Here is an 11689-nt window from a genome sequence, read left to right as displayed (position 1 = left end):
CACCTCTAGTGATCAGTTATAGAGAGTTCCTGCTTGCAGTGTACATTGTCACCACCAGTGATCAGTTATAGAGAGTTCTGCCTGCAGTGTACATTGTCACGTCTAGTACTCAGTTATAGAGAGTTCTGCCTGCAGTGTACATTGTCACCTCCAGTGATCAGTTATAGAGACTTCTGCCTGCAGTGTACATTGTCACCTCTAGTGATCAGTTATAGCGAGTCCTGCCTGTAGTGTACATTGTCACCTCTAGTGATCAGTTATAGAGAGTCCTACTTGCAGTGTACATTGTCAACTCCAGTGATCAGTTATAGAGAGTTCTGCCTGTAGTGTACATTGTCACCTCCAGTTATCAGTTATAGAGAGTCCTGCCTGCAGTGCACATTGTCACCACTAGTGATCAGTTATAGAGATTCTTTCTTGCAATGTACATTGCCACCTCTAGTGATCTGTTATAGAGAGTTCTGCCTGCAGTGTACATTGTCACCTCTAGTGATCAGTTATATAGAGTTCCACCTGCAGTGTACATTGTCACCTCTAGTGATCAGTTAGGGAGACTTCTGCCTGCAGTGTACATTGTCACCTCTAGTGATCAGTTATAGAGAGTCCTGCCTGCAGTGTACATTGTCACCTACAGTAATCAGTTATAGAGAGTTCTGCCTGCAGTGTACATTGTCACCTCTAGTGATCAGTTAGGGAGAGTTCTGCCTGCAGTGTACATTGTCACCTCTAGTGATCAGTTATGGAGAGTTCTGCCTGCAGTGTAATTTGTCACCTCTAGTGATCAGTTATAGAGAGTCCTGCCTGCTGTGTACATTGTCACCTTTAGAAATCAGTTATGGAGAGTTCTGCCTACAATGTACATTGTCACCTCTAGTGATCAGCTATGGAGAGTCCTGCTTGCAGAGCACATTGTCACCACTAGTGATAAATTATAGAGAGTTCTGCCTGCAGTGTACATTGTCAACTCTAGTGATCTTGTATAGAGAGTCCTGCCTGTAGTGTACATTGTCACCTCTAGTGATCAGTTATAGAGAGTTATGCCTACAGTGTACATTGGCACCTCCAGTGATCAGTTATAGAGAGTCCTGCCTGCAGTGTATATTGTCACCCCTAGTAATCAGTTATAGAGAGTCCTGCCTGCAGTGTACATTGTCACTTCCAGTGAAGAGTTATAGAGAGTCCTGCCTGCAGTACACATTGTCACCTCTAGTGATCAGTTATAGAGAGTCCTGCCTGCAGTACACATTGTCACCTCGAGTGATCAGTTATAGATAGTGCTGCCTGCAGTGTACATTGTCAACTCTAGTGATCAGTTATAGAGAGTCCTGCCTGCAGTATACATTGTCAACTCTAGTAATCAGTTATAGAGAGTCCTGCCTGCAGTGTACATTGTCACCTCTAGTGATCAGTTATAGAGAGTTCTGCATGCAGTGTACATTGTCACCTCTAGTGATCAGTTATAGAGAGTTCTACATGCAGTGTACATTGTCACCTCTAGTGATCAGTTATAGAGAGTCCTGCCTGCAAAGTACAATGTCACCTCCAGTGATCAGTTATATTGTCCTGCCTGCAGTGTACATTGTCACCTCTAGTGATCAGTTATAGAGAGTTCTGCATGCAGTGTACATTGTCACCTCTAGTGATCAGTTATAGAGAGTCCTACCTGCAAAGTACAATGTCACCTCCAGTGATCAGTTATATTGTCCTGCCTGCAGTGTACATTGTCACCTCTAGTGATCAGCTATGGAGAGTCCTGCTTGCAGAGCACATTGTCACCACTAGTGATCAATTATAGAGAGTTCTGCCTGCAGTGTACATTGTCAACTCTAGTGATCAGTTATAGAGAGTCCTGCCTGTAGTGTACATTGTCAACTCTAGTGATCAGTTATAGAGAGTGCTGCCTGGAGTGTACATTGTCACCTCCAGTGAAGAGTTATAGAGAGTCCTGCTTGCAGTGTACATTGTCAACTCTAGTGATCAGTTATAGAGAGTCCTGCCTGCAGTGTACATTGTCACCACTAGTGATCAGTTATAGAGAGTTCTGTCTACAGTGTACATTGTCACCTCCAGTGAAGAGTTATAGAGAGTCCTGCCTGCAGTGTACATTGTCACATCTTGTGATCAGTTATAAAGAGTCCTGCCTGCAGTACACATTATCACCTCTAGTGATCAGTTATAGAGAGTCCTGCCTGCAGTGTACATTGTCACCTCCAGTGATCAGTTATAGAATTCTGCCTGCAGTGTACATTGTCACCTCAAGTGATCAGTTATAGAGAGTCCTGCTTGCAGTGTACATTGTCACCTCTAGTGATCAGTTATAGAGAGTCCTGCCTGCAGTACACATTGTCACCGCCAGTGATCAGTTATAGAGAGTTATGCCTGCAGTGTACATTGTCACCTCCAGTGATCAGTTATAGAGAGTCCTGCTTGCATTGTAAATTGTCACCTCCAGTGATCAGTTATAGAGAGTCCTGCTTGCAGTGTACAGTGTCACCTCTAGTGATCAGTTATAGAGAGTCCTGCCTGCAGTACACATTGTCACCGCCAGTGATCAGTTATAGAGAGTTATGCCTGCAGTGTACATTGTCACCTCCAGTGATCAGTTATAGAGAGTTCTGCCTGCAGTGTACATTGTCACCTCAAGTGATCAGTTATAGAGAGTCCTGCTTGCAGTGTACATTGTCAGCTGCAGTGAAGAGTTATAGAGAGTCCTGCCTGCAGTGTACATTGTCACCCCTAGTGATCAGTTATAGAGAGTCCTGCCTGCAGTGTACATTGTCACCTCTAGTGATCAGTTATATAGAGTTCTGCCTGCAGTGTACATTGTCACCTCTAGTGATCAGTTAGGGAGACTTCTGCCTGCAGTGTACATTGTCACCTCTAGTGATCAGTTATAGAGAGTCCTGCCTGCAGTGTACATTGTCACCTACAGTGATCAGTTATAGAGAGTTCTGCCTGCAGTGTACATTGTCACCTCTAGTGATCAGTTATAGAGAGTTCTGCATGCAGTGTACATTGTCACCTCTAGTGATCAGTTATAGAGAGTTCTACATGCAGTGTACATTGTCACCTCTAGTGATCAGTTATAGAGAGTCCTACCTGCAAAGTACAATGTCACCTCCAGTGATCAGTTATATTGTCCTGCCTGCAGTGTACATTGTCACCTCTAGTGATCAGCTATGGAGAGTCCTGCTTGCAGAGCACATTGTCACCACTAGTGATCAATTATAGAGAGTTCTGCCTGCAGTGTACATTGTCAACTCTAGTGATCAGTTATAGAGAGTCCTGCCTGTAGTGTACATTGTCAACTCTAGTGATCAGTTATAGAGAGTGCTGCCTGGAGTGTACATTGTCACCTCCAGTGAAGAGTTATAGAGAGTCCTGCTTGCAGTGTACATTGTCAACTCTAGTGATCAGTTATAGAGAGTCCTGCCTGCAGTGTACATTGTCACCACTAGTGATCAGTTATAGAGAGTTCTGTCTACAGTGTACATTGTCACCTCCAGTGAAGAGTTATAGAGAGTCCTGCCTGCAGTGTACATTGTCACATCTTGTGATCAGTTATAAAGAGTCCTGCCTGCAGTACACATTATCACCTCTAGTGATCAGTTATAGAGAGTCCTGCCTGCAGTGTACATTGTCACCTCCAGTGATCAGTTATAGAGAGTCCTGCTTGCAGTGTACATTGTCACCTCTAGTGATCAGTTATAGAGAGTGCTGCCTGGAGTGTACATTGTCACCTCCAGTGAAGAGTTATAGAGAGTTCTGTCTGCAGTTTACATTGTCACCTCCAGTGATCAGTTATAGAGGGTTCTGCACGCAGTGTACTTTGTCACAGCCAGTGATCAGTTATAGAGAGGTCTGCCTGCAGTGTACATTGTCACCTCTAGTGATCAGTTATAGAGAGGTCTGCCTGCAGTGTACATTGTCACCTCTAGTGATCAGTTATAGAGAGGTCTGCCTGCAGTGTACATTGTCACATCTAGTGATCAGTTATAGAGAGTGCTGCCTGCAGTGTACATTGTCACCTCTAGTGATCAGTTATAGAGAGGTCTGCCTGCAGTGTACTTTGTCACCTCTAGTGATCAGTTATAGAGAGGTCTGCCTGCAGTGTACATTGTCACCTCTAGGGATCAGTTATAGAGAGTCCTGCTTGCAGTGTACATTGTCACCTCCAGTGAAGAGTTATAGAGAGTCCTGCCTGCAGTGTACATTGTCACCTCTAGGGATCAGTTATAGAGAGTCCTGCTTGCAGTGTACATTGTCACCACAAGTGATCAGTTATAGAGAGTGCTGCTTGCAGTGTACATTGTCACCTCCAGTGAAGAGTTATAGAGAGTCCTGCCTGCAGTACATATTGTCACCTCTAATGATCAGTTATAGAGAGTCCTGTCTGCAGTATACATTGTCACCTCTAATGATCAGTTATAGAGAGTCCTGCTTGCAGTACACATTGTCACCTCGAGTGATTAGTTATAGAGAGTGCTGCCTGCAGTGTACATTGTCAACTCTAGTGATCAGTTATAGAGAGTCCTGCTTGCAGTGTACATTGTCACTTCTAGTGATCAGTTATAGAGAGTTCTGCCTACAGTGTACATTGTCACCTCCAGTGAAGAGTTATAGAGAGTCCTGCCTGCAGTGTACATTGTCAACTCTAGGGATCAGTTATAGTGAGTGGTGCCTGGAGTGTACATTGTCAACTCTAGTGATTAGTTATAGAGAGTTCTGCATGCAGTGTACATTGTCACCTCTTGTGATCAGTTATAGAGAGTCCTGCTTGCAGTGTACATTGTCACCTCTAGTGATCAGTTATAGAGAGTCCTGCCTGCAATGTACAATGTCACCTCCAGTGATCTGTTATAGAGAGTTCTGCACGCAGTGTACTTTGTCACCGCCAGTGATCAGTTATAGAGAGTCCTGCCTGCAGTGTACATTGTCACCTCCAGTGATCATTTATAGAGAGTCCTGCCTGCAGTGTACATTATCACCTCTAGTGATCAGTTAGGGAGAGTTCTTCTTGCAGTATACATTGTCACCTCTATTGATCAGTTATAGAGAGTTCTGCCTGCAGTGTACATTGTCACCTTCAGTGATCAGTTATAGAGACTTCTGCCTGCAGTGTACATTGTCACCTCCAGCGATCAGCTATAGAGAGTTCTGCCTGCAGTGTACTTTGTCAGCTCCAGTGATCAGTTATAGAGAGTCCTGCCTGCAGTGTACATTGTCACCTCGAGTGATCAGTTATAGAGAGTGTTGCCTGCAGTGTACATTTTCACCTCCAGTGAAGAGTTATATAGAGTCCTGCCTGCAGTGTACATTGTCAACTCTAGTGAACAGTTATAGAGAGTGCTGACTGGAGTGTACATTGTCACCTTCATTGATCAGTTATAGAGAGGTCTGCCTGCAGTGTACATTGTCACCTCTAGTGATCAGTTATAGAGAGGTCTGCCTGCAGTGTACATTGTCACCTCTAGTGATCAGTTATAGAGAGGTCTGCCTGCAGTGTACATTGTCACATCTAGTGATCAGTTATAGAGAGTGCTGCATGCAGTGTAAATTGTTACCTCTTTTGATCAGTTACAGAGAGTGCTGCCTGCAGTGTACATTGTCAACTCTAGTGATCAGTTATAGAGAGTCCTGCTTGCAGTGTACATTGTCACTTCTAGTGATCAGTTATAGAGAGTTCTGCCTACAGTGTACATTGTCACCTCCAGTGAAGAGTTATAGAGAGTCCTGCCTGCAGTGTACATTGTCAACTCTAGGGATCAGTTATAGAGAGTCCTGCTTGCAGTGTACATTGTCACTTCTAGTGATCAGTTATAGAGAGTTCTGCCTACAGTGTACATTGTCACCTCCAGTGAAGAGTTATAGAGAGTCCTGCCTGCAGTGTACATTGTCAACTCTAGGGATCAGTTATAGTGAGTGGTGCCTGGAGTGTACATTGTCAACTCTAGTGATTAGTTATAGAGAGTTCTGCATGCAGTGTACATTGTCACCTCTTGTGATCAGTTATAGAGAGTCCTGCTTGCAGTGTACATTGTCACCTCTAGTGATCAGTTATAGAGAGTCCTGCCTGCAATGTACAATGTCACCTCCAGTGATCTGTTATAGAGAGTTCTGCACGCAGTGTACTTTGTCACCGCCAGTGATCAGTTATAGAGAGTCCTGCCTGCAGTGTACATTGTCACCTCCAGTGATCATTTATAGAGAGTCCTGCCTGCAGTGTACATTATCACCTCTAGTGATCAGTTAGGGAGAGTTCTTCCTGCAGTATACATTGTCACCTCTATTGATCAGTTATAGAGAGTTCTGCCTGCAGTGTACATTGTCACCTTCAGTGATCAGTTATAGAGACTTCTGCCTGCAGTGTACATTGTCACCTCCAGCGATCAGCTATAGAGAGTTCTGCCTGCAGTGTACATTGTCACCTTCATTGATCAGTTATAGAGAGTTCTGCCTGCAGTGTACATTGTCACCTTCAGTGATCAGTTATAGAGACTTCTGCCTGCAGTGTACATTGTCACCTCCAGCGATCAGCTATAGAGAGTTCTGCCTGCAGTGTACTTTGTCAGCTCCAGTGATCAGTTATAGAGAGTCCTGCCTGCAGTGTACATTGTCACCTCGAGTGATCAGTTATAGAGAGTGTTGCCTGCAGTGTACATTTTCACCTCCAGTGAAGAGTTATATAGAGTCCTGCCTGCAGTGTACATTGTCAACTCTAGTGAACAGTTATAGAGAGTGCTGACTGGAGTGTACATTGTCACCTTCATTGATCAGTTATAGAGAGGTCTGCCTGCAGTGTACATTGTCACCTCTAGTGATCAGTTATAGAGAGGTCTGCCTGCAGTGTACATTGTCACCTCTAGTGATCAGTTATAGAGAGGTCTGCCTGCAGTGTACATTGTCACATCTAGTGATCAGTTATAGAGAGTGCTGCATGCAGTGTAAATTGTTACCTCTTTTGATCAGTTACAGAGAGTGCTGCCTGCAGTGTACATTGTCAACTCTAGTGATCAGTTATAGAGAGTCCTGCTTGCAGTGTACATTGTCACTTCAAGTGATCAGTTATAGAGAGTCCTGCTTGCAGTGTACATTGTCACCTCTAGTGATCAGTTATAGAGAGTCCTGCCTGCAGTACACATTGTCACCGCCAGTGATCAGTTATAGAGAGTTATGCCTGCAGTGTACATTGTCACCTCCAGTGATCAGTTATAGAGAGTCCTGCTTGCATTGTAAATTGTCACCTCCAGTGATCAGTTATAGAGAGTCCTGCTTGCAGTGTACATTGTCACCTCTAGTGATCAGTTATAGAGAGTCCTGCCTGCAGTACACATTGTCACCGCCAGTGATCAGTTATAGAGAGTTATGCCTGCAGTGTACATTGTCACCTCCAGTGATCAGTTATAGAGAGTTCTGCCTGCAGTGTACATTGTCACCTCAAGTGATCAGTTATAGAGAGTCCTGCTTGCAGTGTACATTGTCAGCTGCAGTGAAGAGTTATAGAGAGTCCTGCCTGCAGTGTACATTGTCACCCCTAGTGATCAGTTATAGAGAGTCCTGCCTGCAGTGTACATTGTCACCTCTAGTGATCAGTTATATAGAGTTCTGCCTGCAGTGTACATTGTCACCTCTAGTGATCAGTTAGGGAGACTTCTGCCTGCAGTGTACATTGTCACCTCTAGTGATCAGTTATAGAGAGTCCTGCCTGCAGTGTACATTGTCACCTACAGTGATCAGTTATAGAGAGTTCTGCCTGCAGTGTACATTGTCACCTCTAGTGATCAGTTATAGAGAGTTCTGCATGCAGTGTACATTGTCACCTCTAGTGATCAGTTATAGAGAGTTCTACATGCAGTGTACATTGTCACCTCTAGTGATCAGTTATAGAGAGTCCTACCTGCAAAGTACAATGTCACCTCCAGTGATCAGTTATATTGTCCTGCCTGCAGTGTACATTGTCACCTCTAGTGATCAGCTATGGAGAGTCCTGCTTGCAGAGCACATTGTCACCACTAGTGATCAATTATAGAGAGTTCTGCCTGCAGTGTACATTGTCAACTCTAGTGATCAGTTATAGAGAGTCCTGCCTGTAGTGTACATTGTCAACTCTAGTGATCAGTTATAGAGAGTGCTGCCTGGAGTGTACATTGTCACCTCCAGTGAAGAGTTATAGAGAGTCCTGCTTGCAGTGTACATTGTCAACTCTAGTGATCAGTTATAGAGAGTCCTGCCTGCAGTGTACATTGTCACCACTAGTGATCAGTTATAGAGAGTTCTGTCTACAGTGTACATTGTCACCTCCAGTGAAGAGTTATAGAGAGTCCTGCCTGCAGTGTACATTGTCACATCTTGTGATCAGTTATAAAGAGTCCTGCCTGCAGTACACATTATCACCTCTAGTGATCAGTTATAGAGAGTCCTGCCTGCAGTGTACATTGTCACCTCCAGTGATCAGTTATAGAGAGTCCTGCTTGCAGTGTACATTGTCACCTCTAGTGATCAGTTATAGAGAGTGCTGCCTGGAGTGTACATTGTCACCTCCAGTGAAGAGTTATAGAGAGTTCTGTCTGCAGTTTACATTGTCACCTCCAGTGATCAGTTATAGAGGGTTCTGCACGCAGTGTACTTTGTCACAGCCAGTGATCAGTTATAGAGAGGTCTGCCTGCAGTGTACATTGTCACCTCTAGTGATCAGTTATAGAGAGGTCTGCCTGCAGTGTACATTGTCACCTCTAGTGATCAGTTATAGAGAGGTCTGCCTGCAGTGTACATTGTCACATCTAGTGATCAGTTATAGAGAGTGCTGCCTGCAGTGTACATTGTCACCTCTAGTGATCAGTTATAGAGAGGTCTGCCTGCAGTGTACTTTGTCACCTCTAGTGATCAGTTATAGAGAGGTCTGCCTGCAGTGTACATTGTCACCTCTAGGGATCAGTTATAGAGAGTCCTGCTTGCAGTGTACATTGTCACCTCCAGTGAAGAGTTATAGAGAGTCCTGCCTGCAGTGTACATTGTCACCTCTAGGGATCAGTTATAGAGAGTCCTGCTTGCAGTGTACATTGTCACCACAAGTGATCAGTTATAGAGAGTGCTGCTTGCAGTGTACATTGTCACCTCCAGTGAAGAGTTATAGAGAGTCCTGCCTGCAGTACATATTGTCACCTCTAATGATCAGTTATAGAGAGTCCTGTCTGCAGTATACATTGTCACCTCTAATGATCAGTTATAGAGAGTCCTGCTTGCAGTACACATTGTCACCTCGAGTGATTAGTTATAGAGAGTGCTGCCTGCAGTGTACATTGTCAACTCTAGTGATCAGTTATAGAGAGTCCTGCTTGCAGTGTACATTGTCACTTCTAGTGATCAGTTATAGAGAGTTCTGCCTACAGTGTACATTGTCACCTCCAGTGAAGAGTTATAGAGAGTCCTGCCTGCAGTGTACATTGTCAACTCTAGGGATCAGTTATAGTGAGTGGTGCCTGGAGTGTACATTGTCAACTCTAGTGATTAGTTATAGAGAGTTCTGCATGCAGTGTACATTGTCACCTCTTGTGATCAGTTATAGAGAGTCCTGCTTGCAGTGTACATTGTCACCTCTAGTGATCAGTTATAGAGAGTCCTGCCTGCAGTGTACAATGTCACCTCCAGTGATCTGTTATAGAGAGTTCTGCACGCAGTGTACTTTGTCACCGCCAGTGATCAGTTATAGAGAGTCCTGCCTGCAGTGTACATTGTCACCTCCAGTGATCATTTATAGAGAGTCCTGCCTGCAGTGTACATTATCACCTCTAGTGATCAGTTAGGGAGAGTTCTTCTTGCAGTATACATTGTCACCTCTATTGATCAGTTATAGAGAGTTCTGCCTGCAGTGTACATTGTCACCTTCAGTGATCAGTTATAGAGACTTCTGCCTGCAGTGTACATTGTCACCTCCAGCGATCAGCTATAGAGAGTTCTGCCTGCAGTGTACTTTGTCAGCTCCAGTGATCAGTTATAGAGAGTCCTGCCTGCAGTGTACATTGTCACCTCGAGTGATCAGTTATAGAGAGTGTTGCCTGCAGTGTACATTTTCACCTCCAGTGAAGAGTTATATAGAGTCCTGCCTGCAGTGTACATTGTCAACTCTAGTGAACAGTTATAGAGAGTGCTGACTGGAGTGTACATTGTCACCTTCATTGATCAGTTATAGAGAGGTCTGCCTGCAGTGTACATTGTCACCTCTAGTGATCAGTTATAGAGAGGTCTGCCTGCAGTGTACATTGTCACCTCTAGTGATCAGTTATAGAGAGGTCTGCCTGCAGTGTACATTGTCACATCTAGTGATCAGTTATAGAGAGTGCTGCATGCAGTGTAAATTGTTACCTCTTTTGATCAGTTACAGAGAGTGCTGCCTGCAGTGTACATTGTCAACTCTAGTGATCAGTTATAGAGAGTCCTGCTTGCAGTGTACATTGTCACTTCTAGTGATCAGTTATAGAGAGTTCTGCCTACAGTGTACATTGTCACCTCCAGTGAAGAGTTATAGAGAGTCCTGCCTGCAGTGTACATTGTCAACTCTAGGGATCAGTTATAGAGAGTCCTGCTTGCAGTGTACATTGTCACTTCTAGTGATCAGTTATAGAGAGTTCTGCCTACAGTGTACATTGTCACCTCCAGTGAAGAGTTATAGAGAGTCCTGCCTGCAGTGTACATTGTCAACTCTAGGGATCAGTTATAGTGAGTGGTGCCTGGAGTGTACATTGTCAACTCTAGTGATTAGTTATAGAGAGTTCTGCATGCAGTGTACATTGTCACCTCTTGTGATCAGTTATAGAGAGTCCTGCTTGCAGTGTACATTGTCACCTCTAGTGATCAGTTATAGAGAGTCCTGCCTGCAATGTACAATGTCACCTCCAGTGATCTGTTATAGAGAGTTCTGCACGCAGTGTACTTTGTCACCGCCAGTGATCAGTTATAGAGAGTCCTGCCTGCAGTGTACATTGTCACCTCCAGTGATCATTTATAGAGAGTCCTGCCTGCAGTGTACATTATCACCTCTAGTGATCAGTTAGGGAGAGTTCTTCCTGCAGTATACATTGTCACCTCTATTGATCAGTTATAGAGAGTTCTGCCTGCAGTGTACATTGTCACCTTCAGTGATCAGTTATAGAGACTTCTGCCTGCAGTGTACATTGTCACCTCCAGCGATCAGCTATAGAGAGTTCTGCCTGCAGTGTACATTGTCACCTTCATTGATCAGTTATAGAGAGTTCTGCCTGCAGTGTACATTGTCACCTTCAGTGATCAGTTATAGAGACTTCTGCCTGCAGTGTACATTGTCACCTCCAGCGATCAGCTATAGAGAGTTCTGCCTGCAGTGTACTTTGTCAGCTCCAGTGATCAGTTATAGAGAGTCCTGCCTGCAGTGTACATTGTCACCTCGAGTGATCAGTTATAGAGAGTGTTGCCTGCAGTGTACATTTTCACCTCCAGTGAAGAGTTATATAGAGTCCTGCCTGCAGTGTACATTGTCAACTCTAGTGAACAGTTATAGAGAGTGCTGACTGGAGTGTACATTGTCACCTTCATTGATCAGTTATAGAGAGGTCTGCCTGCAGTGTACATTGTCACCTCTAGTGATCAGTTATAGAGAGGTCTGCCTGCAGTGTACATTGTCACCTCTAGTGATCAGTTATAGAGAGTTCTGCCT

The sequence above is a fragment of the Bombina bombina genome, chromosome 3 (genome assembly GCF_027579735.1).
Source record: "Bombina bombina isolate aBomBom1 chromosome 3, aBomBom1.pri, whole genome shotgun sequence".
NCBI classification, from domain to species: domain Eukaryota; kingdom Metazoa; phylum Chordata; class Amphibia; order Anura; family Bombinatoridae; genus Bombina; species Bombina bombina.
The sequence above is the reverse complement of the archived record's forward strand: the minus strand, read 5'-3'. Positions refer to the sequence as shown.